Source organism: Rattus norvegicus, chromosome 11 (assembly GCF_036323735.1).
Source record: "Rattus norvegicus strain BN/NHsdMcwi chromosome 11, GRCr8, whole genome shotgun sequence".
Classification (NCBI taxonomy): domain Eukaryota; kingdom Metazoa; phylum Chordata; class Mammalia; order Rodentia; family Muridae; genus Rattus; species Rattus norvegicus.
The window spans coordinates 85775130-85797044 of record NC_086029.1 but is presented as its reverse complement, the minus strand read 5'-3'; the positions used below and the strand labels follow the sequence as shown (position 1 = coordinate 85797044).

General features: G+C 41.6%; 1 protein-coding gene and 1 long non-coding RNA gene across 3 annotated transcripts in view; both read right to left on the bottom strand.

Moving 5' to 3' along the window:
• Fgf12 (fibroblast growth factor 12) overlaps positions 1 to 21915 on the bottom strand; it is a 567597-nt gene that overhangs the window by 272499 nt on the left and 273183 nt on the right. The gene's annotated exons all lie outside the window — the stretch shown is intronic.
• The window catches only part of LOC134481099 (uncharacterized), a 44948-nt gene continuing 23716 nt past the window's right edge, over positions 684 to 21915 (bottom strand). The window contains exon 2 of the long non-coding RNA XR_010056324.1: positions 684 to 21915. This exon is cut by the window's right edge and continues 22075 nt beyond it. This is a non-coding gene — a long non-coding RNA (uncharacterized LOC134481099).

Sequence of the window (21915 nt, the reverse complement as noted above, 5' to 3'; positions counted from 1 at the left end):
TCTGTGGCTTTACATCTTAAACCCCTCTGGGTCGGAAAGCTAAAGTGATGGTTTGTTTTTGCCAGTCTTGATTATGAATTTTGCGTTTCCTTTATTCCTGTTCCTAAATACTGCACATTACTCGGACACATGCAGGATAGTCCTCCGTCCCAGCTGGAGTGAAAGCCACATAGCACCAGTGCTGGTGCTGCCTACAGAAGGGAGGGTGCCAGGTAGATGGTAAGACTCAGGAGAGGGTTCTGTCAGTGCAAGTGTTCACCAAACACGTGCATAAAGGCATTAACTCATCCATCCAACAGCTTTGGTTGTATCTCAGTGTAAGAGCACATGTCCAGTACGCTTTAGGCCTTAAGTTCACTCTCTGGTACTAGTATAATAAAATGTATCTATCCCTTCGTGTATCTTTTAAAGTCTGATAGATAGGTAAATCATCCCAAAGAGAAGTGTGCCACATTACTCTTTGTGAAAAGAAACTCAAGGTTGCCTCAGTATTCCCGAAAGGGTTATTTTGTCTCATCTACATACCTTAGAGAATTGTCTGCCTTGATTTGATGTATCTTAAAATTTGGTAGCTGGGAAAGGTATCCATACTCAGATTGCTGCATTAACAATACTCATATCTAGGCTTGTCTTTTCAGTTCTCTCTCTCTCTCTCTCTCTCTCTCTCTCTCTCTCTCTCTCTCTCTCTCTCTCTCCCTCCTTCTCTCAAACACATATTGGTGAACTGCTGTGAACATCATGTCCATAGACAGTGGGAATAGATTAATAAGGCAGTGGAACAAAGATGTCAGATAAAATGATGAACCAATTTTGGAGGCCTCAATGCTATTAAAGTAAACTTAAAAATGCTTTGATAACTCTAATATTTATACTGACACCCATCCTCTCCGAGATGCTCTCTCCACAGGCCATTCCTGCTTGCTCTCATTTCTAATTTTAGTTTCCAAATTTCCAGTGAATGTATCTGCCTGAAAAAGCATATGACTAACACTCGAAACATACTACCAAAAATCATATTAAAATCATATATTTGCCCTCTGTGTTGCATACAGCCTGGGCACCGTAAAAATCGCCAAGAGTCACAGGAAGACCCTACTACGCTTTCACACACTATGCTTGATAAAGAATAAGAATTTATTTTTGATAACTGAAATATACGAATGGTTTAGAAAAACATGTGCTGGGATCTAACAGCAATTTGGACAAAGTGACTGGTAAAGTATTCTTGGACCTGGGTTTTGAAAACTCTAAAAATAAAACATAAGTTAGGAGAAGGATGTCATCAGAGAAAACAGTGTATCTTCAAATAAAGCTAGTTTGGTTAATCGAGCGTAAGTTTATTCTTTTATGAAATTACTACTATGTGGAACTTTCGAATACTTGAAGTGATACAGGGAAGCTGAAGCATTTAATTTAAAATCAGAAGACGTGTCGTCAATAAAAGCCCGAGTTACGGAATGAGCAGGGGTGGGTGAGATGCGGCCTCTTCTAAGCGCCACTAAGTCAGCCTGTTCAACCGAGCAAAATTATTCATCATAAAAATTAAAAATATTTGGAGGGCTTCCTTCATGATATGGCAGAAGCAAGGAAGAAAACATTCACTAAACCTAGTAGAGAAAAAAAAAACAAAAACAAAAAAGCATCTAGCAAAATTCCTACCCACTTGCTCCCCTGTCTGCTTACTCCAGAAGCGTTCTCCTTTGTGCTTTCCTTGCTAACCCAGCACGTTTAGAACGACAGCATAAGAACACCCCGGTTTCCATAACTGGATGTTTGAGACACTCAAAAGCCCAAGGCAAAAATGGTGGAGAGAGTGAGGACGAATGGATAGAAAGACACACATCATGCTTGTATGCTCAGAAAGCATGGGTGGTGTGTATGTGGACCGGTGGGGGTATAAGATTATCATGCAAGGATATTTCATATCAGTCTAGTATTTAAAGAATAATCAATGTTTTTGCAATATTTTGAACAGGATATTAACCTTTCAGTTTCTTGAATCACCTAGTAGAGATCCCATAAGACCATAACCCATTTTACAGGATACATGTATACTGAGACTTGAGACTTAAATATTTGGCTGAGCATGCTAACCACTGTGACACTGGAAAAGTACATTTCTTTTCTCTTTTTGGCAGTCCCATCTCAAAGGAACAGAAATAAGGAAATAGTATTTATAGCCGGCTTTTAGAGGAAAATTAATCAGAAGCATCTTTTATTTGCTAAGAACAAGAGTTAAAAGTTGGGCTTCAGGAAAAATTGAATCCAATACAGAAAAAAAAAAAAGGAAAATGTCTTAAAAGTGCTCTCTAGATAAGATCAGATGTAGGATTTGGGAGCAAGAATCTGATAAGTCTGTCACTATAAACCCCTTGTATAATATTTTGAGCATTTTAGGAGCTTTAAGTGTGTTGACTTAAATGTGACTTTAAAATAATGTTTAAGATGAATAAGGGTAGTCTAAATGAAATACCTAGACATGCTTTTATTAGCAGCAGCATTACCCGCATCCTTCGATAGCATCGTTTAAGCTGTGGCTATAATAAGCAAGAACTGCACAGCTGATAAAAGTGGGAAATGGTCTAAATCTAGGAAGAATTTCCTTTATTTCCTGTCTTCTAATAATGCTATCTGAGGAAACCCCAGATAAGCCCCCACCACTCTGGGGAATTAAATGGCTGGCACCTACGTGAATGCAAGTCAGTTTCAGAAATCAGATAAAACAGACTCTATGTTTATGAAGATATGCCAAAAACCCCAAGGAAGTGGGGATTGGCGTGTTCCCTTATAACTGGATTTTGATAGATTCTCCCACATTCAAAATTGTCTACCAAGGGGAAAGTCCCCTTCTAAGCACAACTGGGCAGAAGCTACGCAGGAAGTAATGCAGATTCCTCCCCTGTACATCAGCCTTCAGGAAGTCTTACCGTCACATCCCTGTCCTCCCCCTTTATGTGCTGGTAATAAAGACACAGCCGGTAGCAGTGCTCAGGCTAGCAGTGCTCTAGTGAGGCTGTACACACGCCTGGAGCCATGGAAACATAGAGTAAGCAGCCAAGGTGCAGCTCAGCGATGAGTTAATCCTCACCGGGAAATACTCCTCTGCAGTTACAGTTTAGGGGGATAAAACTTTTGATTTCAGACTTACTGTGTTATCTTCATGGGTCTTTCTATAGTTTCAGGAAAATCTTAGGTTTCCCAATTTGAACCATGTGAAAAGGTACCATGGGAAGGCAGCGGCTTGGCATGCTGGGCATTTTCTTTCGCAAGAAGACAGAAGTCTTGTCTTTAAAAGGAATGGTTGGTACAGTCTTTGACACTGGGCTGGGGCTCAGAAGACTCAGAGCTCAGTCCCACACTCACACCAGCTCACCAGTCAGTGTAGAAATGTGTGCCTGCACTGTGCACACGGGGGTTTGCTCAATACTAAGCTGATTCTGTCATGTGCTGGACCAGAAAGTAAATGTTTCTCAACTACGAAACAAACAATAAAACAAAAAATTGTTGGTGTAACACAGAAAGCTATGCCACCATCTTGATAGAAGAGAACTGGCTCCTCCGACCAGAGCTGTGCAGCCATCATGGTATAAGATCAAAGATTCACCGACTCACTGTGTTTCTGTGAAATTCGGGGCACTGGAATTATCAGCAGTGAAGAAGGCACTGACATTTCTGAGCAAAGTTCTGAAAATTACCGCCACCTAAAATTGTAACTCAAGTCTACAGAAAAAAAATGTAAAGGTGATATGATAGCCACAAGCATTTCTGCAAAACAAAAATTTGATTCTCAGCCAGTTTTTCTTTAGAAGAGTGCCCATTTCTGCACCCATACACCCTGGAGAGTACCATTTAAAATGTCTGTGTGATCAGAGACATGCATGAGTTTTCTTCCATTGCAACCTTGTGGAAGATCAGCTGGCCATATACACACCTGAACTGATTTGGGATTTGTTCTGTTCTGTTGGATTTTATTATTGTCTTTACACCACTGTCAGACTGTTTTACCTACTATAGCTTTGTCATACACTTTCAGACTAGAATGACATATCTAACTTTGTTCTTTCTTAAGGTTGTTTTGGTTACGTGGGGTAATCTTGGGTTTCCTGTGATTCTGAAAATTGCTCATTCTCTGTAAAAATTACATGCAGATTTCGGTGGCACTGCACTTCATGGATGCATTGTTTGAGATCTATTCATTTTGTTGCCCTACAAATCTAATACATTTGAAAATACAAATATTGCTACTCTTTTAAATGTAGCCAAGGTAATTTGAATTCTACTATGTTCTTTGTTGTCTTTGGTTTTGTTTTCATAGGGTTGAGAATCACCATGCTAGGCAAGTGTTCAGCCACTAGAGTTATGGGCAGTTGTAAGCTGCCCAATATGGATGTTGAGAACTGAACCCTGCTCCTCTGGGAAAGCAGCAGCTTCACTGCCGAGCCCTCTCTCCAGCACCCACCTTAAGATTTGAACTGCATCTTTTTTCTTTTAGGAACAAGCACAAGTATACAATCTTACTTAAGAATCATAAATTTTGTGATGTTTTCATTTTGTTACTGATCATTCCATGGTTTCCATCAGTGTTTGTTGTAATAAAATATGCTTATTTAATTGAAGAAGTCTTTGTGCTCCAAAAATGAGTTGGGTGTCAAGGATAGGAAAGGTAACCTAGAGACTGGTGTAGGGATCAAGATCCCTGGGAAGCCACGAACAGCAGACACTGAGTTCTCTTCCTTGCAGTCACTCTCTTGTCCTTATGATGCACACTGTCACCACATGGTATAGTGAGAAAACTGAAGCCAGAAATTGTTTGAATTCTGGTCATAAAGTTATGTTATTTTCTACATGGCCCCACCATCTGTATTAACAGCAATAAAAGCAATCTAGAAACCTAATGCATGTTGGAAAGAAAATTCTTAAATCTCATATACGTACTTACAACACGTAAATACCTTTTTGGAAGCAAGGCCTCACCACATGGTACAGGCCACATGCCAATGTGCCATCCTCTTGCTTTAGCTTCCTGGGCACTCGATTACAAATGTCTGTCACTCTGGCGGACTCCTTTTACAGTTTTTACAGTAGTGTCTTTGATTTCATACTTAGGAAGCTAGATGAGAATCACAACTCTGAGAAGCCTAAAATCAATTTGAGGAAACTGACTATAAACTGAGAAAAGGAAAAACCTTTAAAAAAAAGTGGCTTGTTAACTGAATGTTACCAACCACAATGAGGAAATGGAGTGAGATCAGACAGAAAATGGATGTCACATCCATGGAATTAAGGGTTTTGGAAGAATCATTCCATTCCTAGACTGGCGTTGCATAGACATTTTATCCATAAAACTGGAGAGCATCAGTGTGTCCTACCCCTATTACGGAGGTAAGTTACATAAACATAGAAAGCTCATTTGACCCAATATCAGCTTATTTGTCTTAAAATGACTGATATAAAAGAACTGCTTTATCTTTTTAGTTAAAGTCCTACCAATAAAACCGTCCTGGAGCCAACGGCAATTGTCAGTTTGAGATTCCAAAAGATGACAGGCACGTGCACTCTAAGGTTCCCTACTAGAGACAGAGACACTGGTGATAATTGGTGGATAAGAAATAATGAAATATCCTCTTCTCTTTGGAGATAGAAAAGGTAAGAATAACAGTGTTTTCACTATAACTATTGGGGGTAAATCAAAGATTTTTTGGTCTGATATATTAGTCATTGATTTTTTAGTGATCAATTTTATATAATTCAGATACAAAGAAAGATCATTTTATAATGAAGAAAGTCAACAGAAAGTAGACTAATGGACTCATTCCCAGTTTTAGCTGAATTTTCATTCAGATGCAGTCTAAATAAAAGCTTAGATAATGTTTTCCTCTCTGCGGGAATCGTTTTCACAAACCTAAAATGAGTCTACCTGATGATTGCTAAGTTCCTCTAATCTAACATCCTCTGACCACAGGCGTGTATTTCTCACCAGCATTATTTCCCTTAAGCAAAATGAACTGGAATGGGTCCCCCTTTCCTTCTCCCCAAGTACCTTTGAGATAGCAAATTAAATTGCTCTTTTCAAAAATTTTTTTTGAGCTGGGCATTATTGTTAATGACTGAAGAGAGCAGTGGGGAAAGTGACTTGGCACGGGTGACACAGTCAATAAAGGGAAGGATCACAGTGAGAGCACAGAAGTCTGGGCGCTCCACGATCTTTCTAGCCCATCTCTACCTCCCAAGTCTTCTGGTGCTGCCAGGGACAACCACGATGGTGGTTACAGCTCGTGGGTTTTTTTTTTATTTTCCTATATGAAAATTAAAAGATGTAGCTAAGAAAACCTGACGTAAAGAACCTCAACAAAGAGATTGGGGGTTGGGGATTTAGCTCAGTGGTAGAGCGCTTGCCTAGCAAGCGCAAGGCCCTGGGTTCGGTCCCCAGCTCCAAAAAAAAAAAAAAAAAAAGAGAGAGATTGGGAGGATAACACATTTTTCCCATTGTAGACTCATCAGTTTAGGTGAACCTCCGTGGTAGAGACCACAAGTCTCTAATCCTAACTGTGACCCGTGATGCTACAGAATATCACTGAAAATCGGGGACAAGACAGGCCTCAGTGAGTGCCATACTCACTGTCTTCTTTATCAGAGAGCCCCCCTGTGACATGATCACTGTGACTAAGTGTGGACAATCAATTCTCCCAGTCAGAAAAATGTATCTCTTTTTTTTATTTTATTTTTGCTGGCAGCGTCGTTATGATGCCAATCTGTGATTTTCCAGTCCGAGTGCTCAATCCTAGAGAACGACTGACTAAGCGTGAGCCTGGGAGAGCAGCGTAGCTCAGGAGTGAGCCGTTGAGCTCTGAGGGCTGGCATTGCGGGCTGGCATTGCGGCCATGCTTAGCCGATGTTCGCTTACTGAGAACGCCCGGGTGAATGCTGAACTTCCTGCCTCTTAGGACCGTTCAGAAAACAAATGCAGTCGATTCTTCACAGCAGTGATTCAGATAGAATCACCGAACGTAAGAACTCGAACGGAAAGAGCCCTAAGAATCATCTGGGCCAATGCCTTCATTTCCAAAGACGATGAAAGTGATGACTGAGGAGGACACAGCGTAGGTTTTGGTCAAGCACTAGTGCAGAAATTCAGCTCAACACTCCAACTCTGAGACAAGCCATCTCTTCCGTATAAAGTTAATGTATGACTCAATGGCCACTTGCTGGGTTTGTCATTAAATCCTCACAAAACTTAATACGTATAAATACACAGTGTGGAATGAAAGGAACTTTTCATTCAGTGCTCACAAAGACATACTCAGCCCTTTTAAAGGTCCAACTTGTAAGTACAAAATCGTGAGAGCCGAGGAATGGGAAACCGCACGCTTCGTACATGGTAGCATGAGCATCCTAGCTCGGGGCATCCCAATATGATTTGTTTTCTTTCCTTTGAACCTTTCCCTCCCTCTGATCCTGTTAACTTTAGACGGCCAAATTAATTATGAAATCTTTGTAAATGACTATAAATGCATTCCTAAAACGTCTCCAATTGGCTTGCAGGCTTTTAAAAAAAGGTGAGTCTTTTACTGGAATACTAGTAGATAAAGGGGTCAGGGTTCTCTTTGAACTGTAGAAATGCCATAAAATTACAGAATTCTTCACACCTCTCATGAGATGCTCCGCTGAGCACCAGGCAGGGCTATTTGCAAAACATTAGGTCTTACAAGGCAGCAGCTGTGACTCTGGATTTTCTTCCCCTGGTACTCCAAGACAGGAGCCATCTTTAAGTATGTAGTGTATACTAAAGCACCTGGCAGTTTCATTAAAACTTCTCTTTGGACTTCAGCTTCAAGTACTCAATTAAACAAAACTAGCAATTCCTTATGGAAATATTCATTAAACTGAAAATTATCATTAAAAGTAACTAGGGGAAATATAGTAAAGAAATTAATTTGCTTATCTATATATGTATATATACATGTATACATATATGTGTGTATAAATACATATATATATATATGAATAAGTATTGGGGAAATAAGTCAGTAAATGGTTGTGTTTTTTCTCTACACATCTCAATTCATATATTTATAGCCTGCTAAATTATTTGCAGACAACTATACATATATATTGAAGTTTGATAACAGACAATATTTCTTCTGGCCCTGACCGGTCTCCTTTCCTTGGCATTTAAAAATTGTGGTTAAAGCAAAAACGCCATGGCACAATGACCGTAGAGGTTCAGTAGTGCCACCCAGCTACCAGTGGGTCTCCAATTGGTCTGAAGGCCTCTTCCATAAAGGGAAACCTAGCCAATCCCCCAGGGCCAGTGAACTCATGATCTACAACCACCACTGTACTAAGGCGTCATCATTCATGAGTATACTCCAAGTATTTTTCCTTATTCTCACAGAGAAGCATACTCCTCACTCCTCACCAAGGAAAAATTATCTTTGCAACTCGCATGAACCATTACAGAAGGCCACACCAATCACAGTGCAGAGTCGTGGCGCTCACCCCAGCTGATGCATCTGCGCACCAACTCCTGCACACACGTGTCAGGAACCGCTTCTGAAGAGCGCAGAATGCTCGCACAAGCCAGAGGATCTGGGGGTCTGCTGTGAGATTCTGTCTCCTCCAAACTTCAGGAGCAACACCCGTGAAATATTATCAACATGGCTGCTTAAACATGAGCTGAACCAGGACGGCATCAATAAACATGCTAACATGGAAACAGAGAGAAAAAAAAAAAAACACCAAACTTAGACAAAGAACCTCAGACAACTAAGGAGAACTGAGAGCAAGATAAATGGTCTTTCTCAGGGAAAAACATGCCAATGGGTTATTCAATGGCTAATGGTCATCCCTGAAAACGTATACAAGCAAACCCACACCCCCACACCCACGCATGCATGCACACACACATGCACACACACATATATATACATATACATATACATATACATATACATATACATATACATATACATATACATATATGCATACATACAGTCAAAGAAAAAGAGACCATGACATAGAAAGAGAGCATGATCACGTGGAATGGGGATACATGGGAGGTTTTTGAGGGAGAAAATGGAAGAGGAAAATTATGTAATTATAATCTCAAAATATTAAAGCATTTATGAAAATTTAAAATTGTGTGTAGATAGTGCATGTATATGTATAGGCTATATATTCACATGTTTGAATTTTTGTTTATTTATGTATATAGACAATTGTTGCAAACAATTTATAGATGTATGCCGGTATATTTATTTTCCTTTACTTTCCCGTCCACCTAGAAGTGGATGTAAGTCTGGAAGGTGTGAGCACATCACTGGACTCTTAACATATGCCAAACTATTTAACATCCTGTTGTCTTGTGGATGAGCCTGGTTGTTTCAGTGACTACTGAATGAGATGCATGCTAACAGGAGGTAGGCTCATGCAGGGACATTTAGAAGGCTACTCTTCTCAGTTGAAGGGACCTTGCCAGGTTTCATCAGAAAGGAACATGAGAACTGTCCACTCAGGGATAAGTGGGGTAGAACCTTCCAGAAATAGGACTAAGAAAGAGCTTCTCAACCGAAGAGAAGGAAGCACACAGGTTCCAAACATCAGAGTTAGGAAGTCCTGCATTGCAAGGCCTTTATCTCGCACATTATTAAATGTCATGGGCCATGACTAGCAAAAGTAAGTTAATGGAACAAAACAAGCAATGGATGTGTGAGGGAGTCAGGCTTGGGCTTGCTTTCATATGAATTTTCTCAAAGACCCAAATCCTTTTGCCCAGTTCTGAGCCCACGGCCCTAATTGCAGCTCTAAGTGTTTGTGATTGCAGTGGGGTCATTGAGGTCTCTGGAATGTGACCCTCATTCATAACCCCCATCAGTTTCCACATTTAGCTCAACAGACACCTAGGGTACACATTCTGCACACAATGTCTTCTAAGAGACAACCATTGTTACCCCTTTCTTTACTTAGCTAAAAATAGTCAAAGAAGGCTAAAAAGTAAATAAATGAGGCAAGTAAAACACAACATGATAACCTTGTGATAATTTTGAGAATATGTTAACCACAAAAACCTGGAAATCTGTGACCTTTTTATTTTGCTCAGCGAGTGCCCCATTTTATCCTATGACAATCTTGTGTGTATAGCAATAATCTCTATTAGCTTCCTAAGTGACGTGAGAATTCTGAGAGACAAAAAGCATGCTGCAGAAAAAAAAATGGGAACACCCCAGTAATTATAGTAAGAACAAGAGAAAGAGAAACACGTTTACTTTTATCCTTAGACGTGTTTGGAAGACAGACGCTTATGCAAGACGTAGGAAGATTGAAAAGAACCGAATGTCTCAAGAACAGAAGAGGTATTATAATCACAAACCCGAGCTTCAGTTGTGATTCTTGGACTAAGGGATGGTAGAACCCTAGAGTAACTGCTAATTTATCGTTCCCCAAAGTAAGGATAAAACTACTGATGTGATAATTTTAAGAATAAGTGAGAAAATATGTAAAATTATGGTATCACCGAGGAAGTAGAAGCAGTTTCTATTATGAGGTGACAACTTGGAACTCTTCAATAGCATTCCCATTGGGAAAAAAAGAGGGGAGGTAAAAGGAATCGTACTGATTTTACAGGATACATCTAATGGGGCTTAACATAGTCTATATTATCAATACATATCAAAATTTCAATTGGCTTGGGACTTTCCATTTCTATCTAGAGAGACAAAAATAAGACAATTTGTAGAACAGGATGTTCTATAAATAGGAAATATATCTGAACAGTAGTATACTTGTCTTTCTTTCATTTGGAGTGCGTGGTATGGCTTCAAATAGAGAAATAGAAGGAGAAATGTTAAAGAGAATATGCTGAGTGTCTCTGAGGTGCACCCTTGAGGCCTGACAGAGCACAGATATGACTGAAACTGGGCGGTAGGGCGCAGAATCCTTCCACATCTTCCCATCTTGCACAGAGAGAGCCTACCTACTGCAGCTGCCTGCAGAGATGAGATCTAGGAGCAGGGGATCTTCTCAAGCTTACTAATATCTTAAAAGCAACTCTGTTTATTTCTTAAATCAAGGTACAGGCTCAATTCACCCTCATAACCAGACACAGAGAATATCTTACACGTAAGCTTCCCCTTTGCAGCCAGAACCAAAAACGTGTTCTTGTTCTCCAAAGTAGTCAGATAGAAAAAAGACTTCCTTCCCCAGGGCCCTTGGGATCTCTCCCAGGTGCAGCTTTCTTGTGGCTAACCAGATTCTGCCTTCTGGATGACTAAGGTGTGATTTGGATTTTTCATGGGAAAGACAGTTTCTTACTTTGTATGAATTTGATTTGCATCTTAGTCATTTCCTATTTCATCCACTAGGCTAGGAGTTCCTAGAAGGCAGGGACTCTCCCAAAAACTGTCTATAAGATGTGTTCTAGAAACAGACATTATAATCAAATGAGGGCTCAAAGAAAAGAGGAAAGAAAGGAAGAAACAAAACTTAAAGTTCATGGGTAAAAAAATGAAGAGCGGTGAGTGTGGCTGGCAATAATCTCTTTTCAGTACGATCTTCAGCCTGGGGATCGTGCATAGCACAGGACAGCTCTCTCTTCTCCCATTTAATTACCGTCTATTCTCTTGGCTCTCTTACAAGACTGATGGAAGATGGTGTTAAAGAGCTTCATGATTTAAAATGATCTGCCACTGAGTACTGTTGCAGGCCAGGGTTCAAAGTCTTATTCGCAAAGGTGAGTCTGAGACAAGCTATTGCCCATTTCTACCAGTGAACTTAGATATTTGTTTTACCTCACTGTTAATCTAGAAATAAGCCCCTTTTCATAGGCATCCTGATAAATTTTGGAGGGTAGACAGTGAAAGTGTGCTTTCCATCCAGAAAGAAATCAGATCAGGTTGGGACAACCGACATGTACCAATGTACAAATTGATGGATATGTAAGTGGTCCAGAGAGGTTGGAAGGGTAAGCAATACAATAGAGAGATTCAGGTAGTTCTAGGTAGAAATGGCATTTAACACAGGTCGAGCATGTGATTGCCATGCACAGACTCAAGGGCTGTTTGAATCATATGAAATAGCTAAGGAACAACCTTAGTTTTAAAAATTATAGTTTTGTTCTTTGTTTCAGAATATTAGGATTCAAACTCAGAGCAGTACAAGTCCTCCTCCATCAACCTATAACCCCTATCCCTAGCCTAGACATCCATAACTAAGGTTAAGGGTCTGAAATAACTGACTCTTAAAGTTGCTTCATATTCTTTCTGGGACTTGGAAAGATAACACGTATCGTGTACAATTTTTTCCTCTCATGTGTTTCCTTGTTTCGACATCTGACATTGGTACATTTAAACTTCATTACCCATACTGCATTTGCTTCTATTTCTCAAAATTATACACAAAATGGTTAGAGGATCTTTAAATCATTTATCGAGTCTTATTTTGTATAAGATAATACTTCTCTATCTTGATAGGAAAAGGAGAAAGAATAAAAAATACTTTTCATAAATTATGATTTTTATACAGAAATCATTATCAAGGGGCAAAGCTAAAGGGTTTTAGAGAACACAATCAAGAAAGAATGGGATTTCATTAGTGTTGAGTCAAGAATCCTGGTCTGCATCACTTAGCATGTATTTCTTGCCTAGTATCTAAACACCTGAAGTTTCAAATACTTGGGTTATATCTAATATCAGCTACTGACTGGTAACACTTGCTACTTTCCCAAAAAGACACCCAGGGACTTCATATCATCCCCAAGTTACAATGCAGATAAACCGCTTTCCGAAGATCCAGGTATTATTCCAAAGAGATCCTGCAAGCCAAAGAGTGAAGTAGCAGATGAAGACCTGAGCTCTCTTGAGAATTCCTACACAAAGGGCATGGGAACTGAGAAACTGTTCTTGACAACGGTGAGGGCTGTCTGTACCACCCACAGCGAACCTTGGATATAAGCTCAATCTGCTTGCAGAACTGAGTCTGAGCAGAGAAACTTCAGGGGCACCTGAAAGCCATGGTAGGTGAAACCTTTCAATTTAAAGTTTCATATCAGGTTGATTTTTCTTGGAAGCCAAAGTGGAGTGGAGCTAATTAGATCACCACTAAAGGGGAATGCCAAAATAGTGGGGATTCCTAGTAGTAGAGTCAAACTACAAAGAAAACAAAACAAAAAATACTGAGGGGTGATTTTAAAAGCATAGGTATCTTAATTCGGCTACTTCTGTTTCTAACATGGCTACAACCCACAGTGAAAAAAAGGTCATTTTTCTTCTTTTTTTTCTTTTTATTGAATGTATTTTTATTGGATATTTTATTTATTTACATTTCAAATGTTATCCCCTTTTCAGGTTTCCCCTTCAGAAACACCCTAACCCATCCCCCCTTCCCATGCTTCTGTGAGAGTGTTCAACCCCAACCAATCCACCCACTCCAGCCTACCCACCCTGGCATTCCCTGACACTGGGGCATTGAGCCTTCACAGGACCAAGGGCCTCTCCTCCCATTGATGTCCAATAAGGCCATCCTCTGCTCCATATGGGACTGAAGCCATGGGTCACTCTATGTGTACTATTTGGTTGATGGTTTAGTCTCTGGGAGCTCTTGGGGTGTCTGATTGGTTGATATTGGTGTTCTTCCAATGGGGTTGCAATTCCTTTCAGCTCCTTCAGTCTTTTCTCTAACTCTTCCATTGGGGACAACAACGTGCTTGGGCCAATGACTGACGGCAAACATCTGCTTCTGTATTTGTCAGGCTCTGCCAGAGCCTCTCAGGGGACAGCTATATCAGGTTCCTGTCTGCATGCACTTCTTGGCATCCTCAATAGTGTCTAGGTTTGGTGACTATATGTGGGATGGATCCCCAGGTGTGGCAGCCTCTGGATGGCCTTTTTGTTTTCTTTTAATGGATAATTTTTACTTATATTTCAAATGTTATTCCCTTTCCTGGTTTCCTAGACATAAGCTCCCTATCCCATGCCCCTCCCCTTCTTCTATAAGGGTGTTCCCTCCCTACCCACTCCCCCTTCCTATCCCCCCAACATTCCCCTACACTGGGGGTCCAACCTTGGCAGGACCAAGGGCTTCTCCTTCCATTGGTGCCCAACAAGGCCATCCTCTGGCTACATATGCAGCTGGAGCCATGGTTCAGTCCATGTAGTCTTTGGGTAGTGGTTTAGTCCCTGGGAGCTCTGGTTGGTTGGCATTGTTGTTCTTATAGGGTTGCAAGCCCCTTTAGCTCTTTCAATCCTTTCTCTAATTCCTCCAATTACAGGCAGCCCTGTTCTCAGTTCAATGGTTTGCTGCTAGCATTCGCCTCTGTATTTGACATGCTCTGGCTATGTCTCTCAGGAAAGATCTGTATCCAGTCCCTTTCAGCATGCACTTCTTAGATTCATCAGTCTTATCTAGTTTTGGTGGCTGTATATATATGGGCCACATGTGGAGCAGGCTCTGAATGGCCATTCCTTCAGTCTCTGCTCCAAACTTTGCTTCCATATGCCCTCCTATGAATATTTTTGTTCCCACTTTTAAGAAGGACTGAAGCATCCGCACTTTGGTCTTCCCTCTTCTTGAGTTTCCTGTGGTCTGTGCATTGCATCTTGGGTAATTCAGGCTGATCTTTCTACCTCCTTTAATCGAAAATGACAGGAAAATATGACAAGCCACCCTCCAAACAAACACTCTAAATTCAAAACAATCCCAGAACACTAGCTAGGTGTCTGGGTACACTTGTGACCCCCAGAACCTGGAGACTGAGGCACAAGGCTCAGGAGAACAAAGGAATGAACTAAAAAGCCTCAGAATCCAGAGTTGAAGGCAAGCATTCTTGCAAAGTTTCAGCAGTGACCAGCCCTAACCTCATGATCCTGTCCTTCACTGCTGGCCAGTTTTGACCCTAAAATTATTCCTCATCAAGAAGAGGTACATCTTCCAGGCCACAAAGCTCCATTATTTGGTTCGCTAGAAATTATTCTAGTTCCCCTTCTGCAAAAAAGCTTTTCAGATTTTTGCAGAAAGCACTTTTTTTAGCATTTGCATCCCCCCTTGCCTTTGTTAATAAAACATCATGCCTTCAGCCAGTGCTAAGGGAACTAGTCTCACCTCTTCCACCCGAATGAGCCTCACTTAGCGTCTTTGCCACTTTTCATATGTTAGTTCACAGTCCTACCCAATGTTGAAGATTATGTGAGGGTCAGTGAAATGGTTCAGCAGCTTTAAGCACCTGGCACTGTGAGTTTGAGCTTTAAAGCCAACATGGTAAAAAAGAGAGAATTGACTCCTGAAAGCTGTCCTTTGACCTTCACACGAATAGACATATAGACAGACATACAGACAGACAGACAGACACACACACACACAAATATTTTTAAATAATTTAAAAATTCCCAACTTAGCAAAGGATACAAGTTATCCCCATGTGTGTTTTGATATGTTATAGTTAAAGCATATACAATATTTAGATTTTCTAGCAGCCTTTCTTGTCTGATGCTTCTCCGATAGAAGCAATCACCTCCCTTCAGCCATTAAACAGAAAGCACTGAGAGAGCCTCACCACTGACCCTAACTTACCCTTCTATCTTTCGGCTATGTACACACGTCCTCTCACACTCGGGTTGCTCAGAGTTGTCCCTGAAGTGTCTGTCTGTTATCTCTTTCCTGTTTCCACTGCTACTGTCTGAGCCAGGTCTTCCACCAGTGACTACCTGGGCAGTATCACACACTGGCTATGCCTGTCTAGGTTCCCTTTTAATTCTCGGTCCTTGAAGAACGTATTTCAGCAGCTAGCTTTCAATATTCCCAGCCATAAGTTATGGTCTAGGCGCTGTCCCATGTGCTGACAGTTACAGAATAAATGTGTTTGCTTTCTGGCTGAGACATTAATGGGAGTAACAGGATCGAATAGCACAGAATGAACCAAGCAAGCCTTATGCGGATGGAACCTTGGTTCTATTGGAGGCAGAAGAACAGTCAAGCTGGACCTGACAGAGTAAGAGATTCTAAGAGCTCACTCTTAGGTCTTTAGCCATGTTCACAAAAGGCAAAGCAAAGCCTGGTAAGCGAACTGAGGTCTTCCTGGTGGGTGAGAGGTGAGATGGTCTCACCCAATGGAGAAGAGAATGTGATGTGCAAGGAAAGTTGTGGAAAGGACAATGGAGATATTTATAAACCTAGTTACAAAGAAAACAAGGAACTATCTCTGAATCGTGGTGTAAGGCAAAATAAGGTTGGTAAACAGAACATAGGATTAAGAGGAAGTATAAGACGTAAGACTACATGATATGTGTCATGTCATCTTTATATAAACTTATGAAGCAGAGCTCACAGTGAACACCTGTAATCTCAGTACTCAGGAGTATGAGGCAGGAGAATCACTAGCTGGAGGCCAACCTGATCTACATAGAGAAACCTGCACTATAAGAGGTTCTAAGAGTTCACTCTTAAGTCCTTACAAGGCAAGGCCAGGCCTAGCTAAGCAAACTGAGGCCTGCCTGGTTGGTGACCCAAAAGAGTGCAAATATCAAGTATGTAGTGTTATAAAATCTAAACTATATTTTAATAATTCTTCCTTATGATTTAGATATTTACTGTGATGAGGACTCAAAATAGTAAAGGGGGCTTACAATGCTAACCAGAAACCAACTTCTCTACTCTATGCTAATTTGAGAAAAGGAAGACCCCTTTGATAAAGGCGTGACTAGGAGAGGAGAGGCCGGGTTCTCCAGTGAGGAAACACACGGACAAACGGCAAAGCACAGTGTCCACAGCAATGAGAACAGTGAGAGAAGCTCCCTTATCAGTAAAGTTTTAAAGTTTTGGGTTTCATTCTGGGGCTCCTTTCATCAGTCTTATACATGGGCCTCTAAAATGCCAATTATAATCAGAACATGAGGAGAAGTGCTAAGGACAGAGTCAAGGTTCTTATGACAGAGACACACATCAGAGGCAAAACATCTGCCTGGGAAACTTTTCAGTTTTCATTAGCCCTGTGCAAACCTATAAACTGTGACTTCTAGTCATTACTGTTCATAGCATGATGTGTCAAGACCACTTCCTGAATCGCCATGTGGCCTTCTGAAAGAAGGGTTGCAGAAGGTCAGAAGGTCAGCGTAAAGAGCAGAAGGAAGGCACAGGCACGCTGGTCTCTACACCATCAGTGTTTTGTTTAATGCACCATGAGAATCCTTAGTTTAAAAAATAACCAATTGTTTCGAACGCTGCTTGATTACTTGTGTTTCCGTCATCGAATTTCAAGCGAACGGCTCTACAAATAGTTGATGAACTCGACTGCACATCTAGATCTGGATGCCTCGCTTTGGAGGGTGCGAAGGGTAAACTTTAAACTGCTGTACATGAACTGCACCTAGACACTTGGTGTGCAGATATTATATTTACAAGGCAGTGGGTAAGGCACATCACATGCCATTTGGTGCCGTTCTGTATGGACCAGCCTTCAGTTCCCTAGGCCACATGCTATGCTTCAAACATCTCGGTAAAGCCAGGCCAACCTCATATTTAAATCTATACGGTGTGTCTCCAGCTATTGTCTCTGCATTACTGGAGATCAAACTGGAGTCTTTGGGCAAGCTTGGCAAGCATTGTTCCACTAAAAATTATACCCACCTTGTCTGTCTATCTGCCTGCCTGTCTGTCTAATTTTATTTTAAAACATGCTTTCACTAAATTGTCCAGGCTGATTCAATGGAAATTTCTGATCCTCTCACCCCAGTCAGCTGAGCAGTGGGGATGACAGACCCACACCGTGAGGTTTGACTGACATTTTATAAAATGTGCTTTCTTGATCTTGAAAAAATACATGGGGCAATCCCAACTGCCCAGAAACCCAAGTTTAAGATATAAATAACAAATACAGTGGGCATATGGTTGGTGCTCAAACTGTATCACCCTTCCCTCTCATGGCAGGTCAGTACTCTAAGAATTCCCCAGTATCTCTCTATACCTTGGCATGCACGGCCTAGGCAACCTGCTGCTTTTTTGAGTGGGAGTGGGAATCTGAATTGGATGAGATGGCAGCCTGGATTGGGTTATGCTATGTAAGACTCCTTCTTAGCAGCCTGGAGAGAGGTTTTCCTGCTGATCTGGAGATGATCAAGCTGCCATGCTGTGAACTACCTATGGAGAACGCCACATGGCCATACCTCAGAGCAGCCTGTAGGAGCCCAGAGTAGTCACAGCTAAGAGCTAGGAAAAAAAAAATACTACTGCCTGGCTTGACAACCACAAGGATCAAATTGCTTCCAGCAGGCTGAATGAACTTCAAAAGGAATCTTGGGGACTAAAACATGTCAGGCACTGTGCCCCGAGCCCGGTAAGACCCTGAGCAGAGTACCTGGCTAAGCTGTACCCAACGACACCATCTGATGCTTTAAGCCATCAAACTCAAAATGATGAATTATATAGTATAAAAAAATAAAAACGAATGCAATCTCCCTGAATGAAATGAACCAACTGATTTCAAAGACCAAGGCCCTTGCTGAGATGGCTGTCTCATTTCAGTAATAGCTGGGACTACCCATATTGTTCCCAGGAAGAACGCCATTCCCATCACCAAGCGTGCTCCAGCAGAGACGTCGATGGGCATCAAGCCACCTCACTCAGTCCAGACCACAATGTTGTGCATGGATTTCTACAAAGGTCCTTGGTCTGCTGTGTAAATGAATTGTTTTCCAGGCAATGTAGGAACCATAACATGCCTTTAAAAAGGTTCCACACACATCACAAAATTCAGGTGTTGTTTAATAACTTGGCTTGATTTTTTCCCCCTTTCACTCTTTCTTTATGCAATACCAATGTAATTTTTTTATAGAAGAGCTAGATGATTCAGTATTCCTTTAATTTGATTAACTCATTTCTTTTTGTGAAAAGTGAAGTAAGGTGAAATTCAGTCATTATTGTTTCTGCAAGGAAAATATTTATGGTGAGTAACAAATTTGATTTTAAAAGAAAATTGAATTTTATTACAGGGAGGCTAAAACTCAGAAGAATTTCTTTAGAGATTAATGTCTGTATTTTCCTCCTAACCATGGTTGTGACACACAATACAGTCCCTCAGGCCCGGACTTTGTGTCATGCCCCCCACCAAGTGAGCACATGGGCAATTGGACTATTTCTGTCCATTTCAATCGGGGAGGGCTGGCATTTAGTTACAGGAAGTTGCTGTGAGCATAAATGGTAAATCCTAACAACCCCATGCTGATATTACTCCCAAACGGACTCTTTTTAGCTAGAAACTAAAAAAGGCCACTGACTACCTACTTTCTATAGGGACACGGATGCAGGGAACAAGACAGCGACTTCAACTTTGGTCAACAGATCTTGCTATTGTCAATTTACACAGACCATTTGAACATGTGAATGTGGTTCCCAAGACCACAGAGGGGTCAGGGTAAGTATGGAACCCAGAAAGCGAGAGCTGAATGAACCTTTATTCAGAGGAGAGAAAAAACAGTGTTCGTATGTTGAAATGACCAGACCTGGAGCTGTGTTTTGTGAGAGAAACCATCCCCACTAGAGGACACAGGCTCCTGTATTTGAATACTTGGTCTCTGGTTGGTGGTGCTGTTTGTGGGAGGTTACTGAGCCCTTAGGAGGTGGAGCCTTCCTACCGGAAGCGGAAGTGCATCACTGGGCTCAGGGTTCTTACTCTTCTCTGCTTCCTGCGCTGCGAGGATGGAAAAAGTGAGCAGCTAAGCTTACTGCTCCTGCTGCTTTCTGCCAAGCCTCTGTCACCATTACTGACTATCCCTCTGGAACCTTAAGTTAAGATGAACTCTCTTCCTTAAGGTGCTTTTTGGCCACGATGTTTTATCACGGTGACAGAAAAGTAACTAACACAGACCATAAGTGAGAGTCTCTTGGACTAAGGCAAAATAACCAAGCTCGGGAGTGTGATACGCACATGTAAGATTTTTGATTGATAGACCCGAAGAGAAGAACTCTGTGATTCACTCTTATGTGGCATTTTGTTTCCTCTGTCTTTTGAGTCCTTGTTTATTCCCCCTTGATGACAGGAGGAGCTCATAGCAACGGAGAATTTGGGTTTGGGTTCTGTAATGAGTAATCAACTACTACACAGAATTTAGTTAACCAAAATATGATAAAAGAACCAGACTCAAGGCTTCCTGTCAAACAGTGGTTCTCAACCTGGGAGTTGACCACCCCTTTCACAGCGGTCAGCTAGGACCACGGGAACACACAGACATTTACATCACAGTTCCTAACAATAGCAGAATTATGTTATGAGGTGTCCCTAAAAATAAGGTAGCACATGAGGAACTATATTAAAGGATCAAAGTGTAAGGAAGGTTGGAAACCACAGCTCGAGAACTATACGCTACTTATACCTAACATGATCAAGATGGCGGCTCCTTCCGTCACCTGGGGAGAAAGGCAGGCAGGACTTCTTCTATTTCATGACTACAAGCACCTTCCCAAGGGACATCCCTTAGCCACGGCACTAAGAGACTCCAAAGGCAGAGACTCCAAAGGCACCGAAGATGGAATCAGAAAACAGCGTTCACTTTCCCCCAACAGACAGACTGTTCCAGCCGCTCCAATGCTCTGCCCCACAACAAGTGTCAATTCATTCCTTGTCTACTTCGAGCACAAATCGAAAGGTACGGCATTGGTGGATGTAAGGTGGAAAAGCATTCCGAACCGTCTCAGATCTCTTTCCGTCTTGGATCCACATTTAAAATAAATAAATAAACCACCTAACTTGATTTATTTCAATGCTAAATGAGGTGCAAAATTTTAATTATGGTTAAAGGAAGTAGAGTAAAAATTCCTGTTCTGGAATGGGAAGCCTCTCCGTAGAGACAGGAGGACTCGGCAAAGCCGGAGAAAGCTCTGGCTGCCTGCCTGCCTCTGCCCTGCTCCTGCGATAATCCCTGGACTCAGAGAGGCCAATGTCCAGGAAGTCTGTGACCCACTTTAGACAGGTGGTGCAAAGGAGGATGTCATGGTCTCTGCCCAGTGGTCTGACTGTGGATAAGCCTATAAAGCCTCCTTCCCTCAATTATGGAAGAGGTCTGTTTGCATCTTCTAACCTCAAAAATAGTGTGTCTTCTAAAGCGTGTGTTACACTCAGGGCTTGAGCAAGCTCTCCCCGTTGCTTGCACAGAATACCAAGCCATAACCACAACAAGCCTTCCTTTTCCTGCTCGATGGGCTCTGGTAACACAATCTGCTTCGAGAGAGAGCATTCCCCAGGCAGAGTAAGATCCTGTGTGTTTCCTTGCAAACTCCCCTTGCCGAATTTTCAGAAGCACAAATGGTAAACAGCATTTGCTTGAGCAAGCTTCACAGTCCCTTGCATTGGTAAGAGATTATTTTGAAAAAAAAATATTTTCAAAGCAGTAAATTTTAAGGAAAACATTATGTCATCGAGGTAGCATCTGTTTCTTTGAATAAGACCAAGTCATCTTCAATGCTCTCTTCTACCCTTTACTAAAAACATCCGTTTCACTCCAGGCCCCAGGAATAGGTTTGGAGGCTGTGGAGGAGAGGGAAGATGGTGGTCCCAGGATGGCGTAGGTCACAGCACCATCTTTTAGAGACTACCTCTCACTGCAGAGAATGATTTTACTAGAACTGACATTTAGCAGGAGATTCCCAAACTTCCACTATCACCTGATTGTATTACTATGTCAGGCAGAAATAGCTTCTCTCGCTAGTGCCCAGACTTCCCTCTGAGATCCAGAAATCAGAGCAGAATGCTGGAAAACAGTGGTTCCTGAACATCTGTGTGCACTGAACTCAAGTGGAAGTCTGACTCAGCACAGATCACCGTCCAGTCTCATTCCCAGATTTCCAACTTGGAAGGACTGGGTGAGGAGGAGGATATGAAAACTGTCAACTCACATGTCCCACTGATGGCACTCCTAAGGACCTCCTAAGGACCGA